Below are 6,178 nucleotides of genomic sequence, written 5' to 3'. Positions count from 1 at the left end.
AAAAGTAACTACTCACAAATGTTAATCATGCTCAAGATCATAGGGGTATTAAATAGCATAATGGATTTGAACATATAATATTCCACCAAATAAACCATATAGTAATCAACTACAAGATGTAATCAACACTACTAGTCACACATAGGTACCAATCTTAGGTTCCAGTACAAAGATTGAACACAAGAGATGAACTAGGGCTTGACAGGAGATGGTGATGTTGAAGATGTTGATGGAGATTGGCCTCCCAAATATGAGAGGGTTGTTGGTGATGACGATGGCTTCAACTTCCCCCTCCGGGAGGGAAGTTCCTGCGGTAGAGTCGCTCCGTCGGAGATAAAAGGTGCTCCTGCCCAAGTTCCGCCTCGCGACGGCGGAACTCCTTCCCAAAAGTCCTCTCCTGATTTTTTTTCTAGGTTAAAATGACCTATATAGCAGAAGATGGGAATCGGAGGTGGGTCGGGCTGGCCACAACCCACCAGGGCACGCCTGGGGGGCTAGCATGCCCTGGTGTCTTGTGGTCACCAGGTGGCCCCCTCTAGTAGTTATTTGCTACAGTATTATTTATATATTCTAAAATAATTCTCCTTAAATTTTCAGCTCATTTGGAGATGTGTAGAATAGGTGCCCTGACGTAGGTTTTTCAGGTCCAGAACTCTAGCTACCGGTAATCTCCCTCTTTGTGTAAACCTTGCATACTATGAGATAGAAGGCATTAGAATTAATCCGTAAAGCATTATTATGCATAAAAACATTATAAATAACAGTAGGAAAATATGATGCAAAATGGACGTATCATCGTCCTCCAGCCTCCACAGGCTACTGTTCATATAGCCTCCAAGGGGTCCTGTTCATCCACCCCCAACCAGCTGGGGTGTGGTGGCCTCCTCAGGGTCATGTTCATCCAACGACAACGTCCTACTACCATGGGGTCATGTTCATCCAACCCCCACCAGGAACTGTTCATCCACAACCAACCAACCGGCTCGACTCATCACTCACAACGTCTTGACTCGTTCTACATACCACGCACACGGTAGCAATGATCATTGTTCATTGAGAGTCAACCCAACACCGGCTGGCTACATCTGGCATGGGGGCTCGATCGACTTCTGTAAGCAAAAGTAGTGATCGATCGCTCAGGTTTAATTAGCAGCCGCAGCAAAGGAAGCACTCGGGTTCAATCAGCAGCGAATGAATCGCTCGGGTTTAGTTCACAGCCCTGGGATCGATCGCTCGGGTTCAGTAACGTAGCTAGTGCGATCACTTGGGTTCGGTTAGCCAATGCCTCACATGCCCGCGCATACATGAGAGAAACTCACAAACCATAGTGCATCTCTCGGCCCCAACCACCCACCGTAACTAGGAACTCCCCGATATTTCCCTTGCCCTTGTTTCTACCATGATTTTTTCCGTCATGGACGACCCAAAGAATGTCATGCAGGTGCGTCTCTAGCCCGCCCAAGATGAAAGTCCCATTTTCTGTCATTATTTTTTTCATAGAAGTAGGAGCCCACCACATCTATGATGATACGTGTTTTTGTCACAATTATTGTCATAGAAGTATCATAAGCATGACAGAAAAACTTTTCGTTCGGGCCAAAATGTCATGGACGTGTCTTTTTTGTAGTGATGGGGAGCGCCATTGGAACCGCTAGATATCCTCTCTGTATATGTCGTGTGCTTATTGTGTTGTATGGCGCAAGAGATGAAGGTAAATGGCAGCGGGAATAAATGGGGGTCGGGCGGCCTGGATTCTCGGCACGTCCGCATGGCAGTTTTGCAGCGGGTAACTGCATCGTGGCGCCGCACCCGGTGCAACCACATGCATAATGGCAGCATGAGCATACATGATCGTGCGCTGGCCAAAAACACTGGAAGCGTTCGTGGAGGGATGCGGACAGAGCACGCGGAGGGACACGAGAGCAGAGCGCACGCGGCCGGACGCGAGCAAAGCGCACCGTGGCTTCCTCAATCGCGGGCAACCACACGCATAGAGCAGTTGAACACGTAGGGAATGGTCGTCTACAAGTTGCCTGGTAGTTGTGAGCAAACGGCATGATGTGAAACTACGTCGCGTTCCACATCACACGGTGGTCGAACAATCGTTTGAGATGCTGTGTAGAGAGTGGCCGTGTGCTACTACCTCCGTCTTGGTTTATTAGTCCCCTTTATATTTTGTGCCATATTTGACCTTATATTTAACTAAAAAATGTTAATGCATGTTATAAAAATAATATAATTGGAAACTATGTTGAAATACGAATCCAACGATATAATCTTTGGTGACATGCATTCGTATTTTATTTTTTAAATCTCTAGTCAAAATTTGGCACAAAAATACAAAGAGAATTTATAAACCAGGATAGAGGTAGTAGGTAATTAAATCGCAAATGTATTTTTATTAACCGTATGTGTACATGTCATTTCATCCTCCTATCGCACGTCTTGTCACCTCGCTGCCGCAGATGGCTTCGAGTGCAAGCTTGAGCACTGCGCAGGCATTCTTTTGGCCAAACAGTGGCTCAAAGTGGAGCTAATGAATCATCGGTGAGCCCATTCCCGTGCAAGTTCCCACTCATAGCAGTGCAAACTTCCCGCCCGACTCAGCAAAATCCCAATGCTTACTAGCCTGCTTTATAAACCATCACGGCCGGCGAGTCCCACATCACATTTTCCCCTCCCTCCCTGTAGCTTATCTCGCCTGCTTCTCCCACAGTCGCTAATGGTCCGTCATCGTCGCTTAGCCATTCCGCCGTCATTAGAGGACAGCTCCAGCTGGGAGGCTACACCACGGCGGCGGGCAGTCCCTGACATAGTGTAGTGTACGTGGCATCCCTGTTCGGTGTGCGCACAACACCCACCACACGCTCCGCCACCGCTGCTCGTCGGGAGCTGTTACCGCCAACCGAACGTCTGCTGCCTTGGCCGACACACCACCGTTGAAAGCCAGGGGCCATCGCCTGCTCCGCCACCATAGCCTGGAGGCGGGACGTGACCGTCATGGCTACCACCCCACTTTCGGCCACCGTGGCCATCATCCGTTCCGCCACCGCGGCCCGAAGGCGCGAGGTGGCGGTCGTGGCCACCACCCCACCGTCGACCGCCGTGGCCGCCAGCCCACCATCAACCACTGGGGTCATCACCCGCTTTGACACTATCGCCTGAAGGCGGGAGGTGGAGGTGGAGCCCTGCATGTGAATCAGCGACCTTGCGCGCTACATCGAGTTCCTGCGGGAGGAGGGGAGGAGTGCCTGGTCGAGCATGCAAAGAGTCTTAATGCCGTTGTGGCCCCAGCACACACCATTGCAGAGGCGCGGAATGAGGACATCTATGAGGAGTCCCGCCGATTCGAGAGGGGTCATCTGGAGTGGCAAAGGGTGTTCGAGGTGAGTGTCGCTAAAGGTGGAGCAGCGGAAGCACCGGATTCCGGTTGTCCAGCTCGTCGCTAGGATCCTCCTCCTCTGCCTCTTACTAAGCGCCCTCGGCAGAGAAGAGGCTGTTGGAAGTAGTACCAAGACCCTCCGTAATAGTAGTATTTAGGGGCTATTTTTTCCAGTTCATCTGACTATAGATGTGGTTGTACTAGACAACGTACTTATAATTAGCTAGTATATATAGTTGAATTAGCTATTTTAGTATGTGGTTGGCAAAAATTGGGGAAAAGTTTGGTCGGTTCAGCTATCTAGTTTAACTGTTTGTATAAAGAACGACGGCTTAATCTACGAATGAAATCTATGTTTTACTGAAATTTAGTTGCAAAAATTAGATAGTGCTAGTGATTTTTAGCTGCAAATTTTGACAAATGACAATGTTACAAGGTTGACAAAGGGCAATGTTACTAGATTGACAAATTTCAATCTTTCCAGTTTGACAAATGGCAATATACCCAACATGGCAGATGCAAATCTTACCAAATTATCTGTACATGGTTGCACACGGGGCATCAGAAAAAATCGTTTGCGTTGAAGGGATGTACAAATCTTGCGCGCCAGATTTTCTCTTGTCTTAGTGGCGAAGGAACCATAGCTCTCACTTTGCATACCATCTTCAATCTGAACTGTTTGCGATGAATAGATGGACAAATCCTGTGCGACACATTTTCCCTTGGCATACTGGGAAGGACCATAGCTCTCGCTTCGCATACGGGTGTTCTATCTAAAACGTTTGCAATGAAGAGCTGCACAAATCCTGCGCGGCACATTTTCCCTTGGCTTACTAGGAAGCTGTCGGTTTGGATCGGATGTTCTATCTAAAATGTTTGCGATGAGTGTTTTAAATTTAAAAACCATTGATTTTTTAAAAAAAATCATTTGATAAGTCTGTACATTCAGAGAAAAAACACAAGTTTTTTCAAACCATAGGTTTCATTTAGTCACACTGCGACTTTATATTTATATGATCGAGATTCAATATTAAACCTAAAAAATCTAATTCCGATGGCGGCGGAGATGGCGTGCTGCGTCGGCATTGTTTTTTTCGTCCTCCGGGACGCCCTTGTTGAAGTCTTTAAGGCAGCACAGAATGTTCTTCACTTGGAAATCAAACATCATGTCGTCGCGTGATCGACGGGCAGGGCGCGGGTGGACGGCAACTTGCAGTGCTGCGAGGTAGCGGTCGACTGCGGCGTCCTATGATGCTAAGCGGGGCGTGCGCATGGGCACGGGCGCGGTGGTTGCAGGAAAATGCATGGGGACTGGGGCCGCAGTGGGTGCAGGGGTGTGCACGGGCACGGGCACTGGTGCTAGCATGTACACGAGCTCGCGCGTGTCCGTGGGGACCTCACGGATGCCCACGGCTTCTAGCTCTACGATAGTGCTCGGCGACCAGCCCGTCAATGCTACGGGGATGGTCGCTAGGCGAGCATGGGGATGTGAGCTGGGATGGGCGCGGGGGGAGCAACCGCCGCAACCATCTCGTTCAGGGCCATGTCCATGAGGCCCTATTCCTCCTTATTTTCTATCTCGTCTGGCTCAGAGTCGACTTCATCAAACTGGAAGACTAGTGGCAGATGATCCTTCCGCACTATGGCGTTGGTGGAGGTTTGCGGGAGAGGAATGGGAGGTGAAGAGTAAGGCCATCCATATTAAACATCGGCTCGGGTGCCATTAATGGAGAGGATGTGAGTGAGGTGGACGACCATGAAGTCAAAGGGCTAGCTTCCCAGTGAGCCTGCGCAGCATACAGCTCGCATGCTTCCTGGTGAGCCTGCGCACTACAGGACAGCTCGCATGCCTCCCGTCTACTCAAGAAGTTGTCCGCACACCACCTCCTAGCCATTAAAAGTGTGACGTGTGGCATCACATGAATGGTTAACAGAACGCCCATGATTTAAATTATACAAACGTTTGAGCTGATAAGGTGGAAGCTATTTGTTTCAAAATGCCTTCGTTGGTTGTTGATCTGAGTGCACCTTATCTCAAATTGGACACGAAAAATACGGCAGCATGTCGGTGCCATTCCATGATAGCATGCCAAGTTTGATGAATTTCAGGCGAGTTTTGGATTTACTAGAATTTTAAAACCAAGTATCTCAATGTTTGCGGTTGAGGCATGATACTGAGGTGTTTGGATTTTATTCCCATTTCTTGCATGGGACCTAAGCATGCACGCACGGACACACACATGATTTTTTTAACCCAATTTGCTACACTGGAGCATGTGCTTGTAGTTCAAATTTGAATTATGTACATAAAATGCCTAGAAAACTCAGTTAATGCATAGAAATGTCCAAATGAACATCGAATAATTCCAAAATTTAACATCACACTCATGTTGCCCTATGTTGTATCTAGAAAAAAAATCAAGGAGAGAAGAGGCAACAAATGTTGTTTCGTCCAGAAAGGTGACACAAGTTCCCTACTGGGACCACGGGGCATCTTGGGAGAAGTTCTGGTTTGTGAGGAGCGTATACCAAAACCTGCTCCAAATGAGACTTTTTTTTACCATAGCATGTTGGTGCCATTCCATGATAGCATGACAAGTTTCATGAAATTCAGATGAGTTTTGTATTTACTGGAATTTAAAAATAAAGTATCTCAACATTTTGCCGGCAAGCAACGGTTCCCTGGTGTTTGAAATTCAATCCCATTTCTTGCATGGGACCTAATCATGCACCCAAGGACACACATTTGATTTTTTGCACACTTTTTTCTGCACTAGAGCATGTGCCGGTAGTTCT

The sequence above is a fragment of the Triticum dicoccoides genome, chromosome 4A (genome assembly GCF_002162155.2).
Source record: "Triticum dicoccoides isolate Atlit2015 ecotype Zavitan chromosome 4A, WEW_v2.0, whole genome shotgun sequence".
NCBI classification, from domain to species: Eukaryota; Viridiplantae; Streptophyta; class Magnoliopsida; order Poales; family Poaceae; genus Triticum; species Triticum dicoccoides.
The sequence above is the reverse complement of the archived record's forward strand: the minus strand, read 5'-3'. Positions refer to the sequence as shown.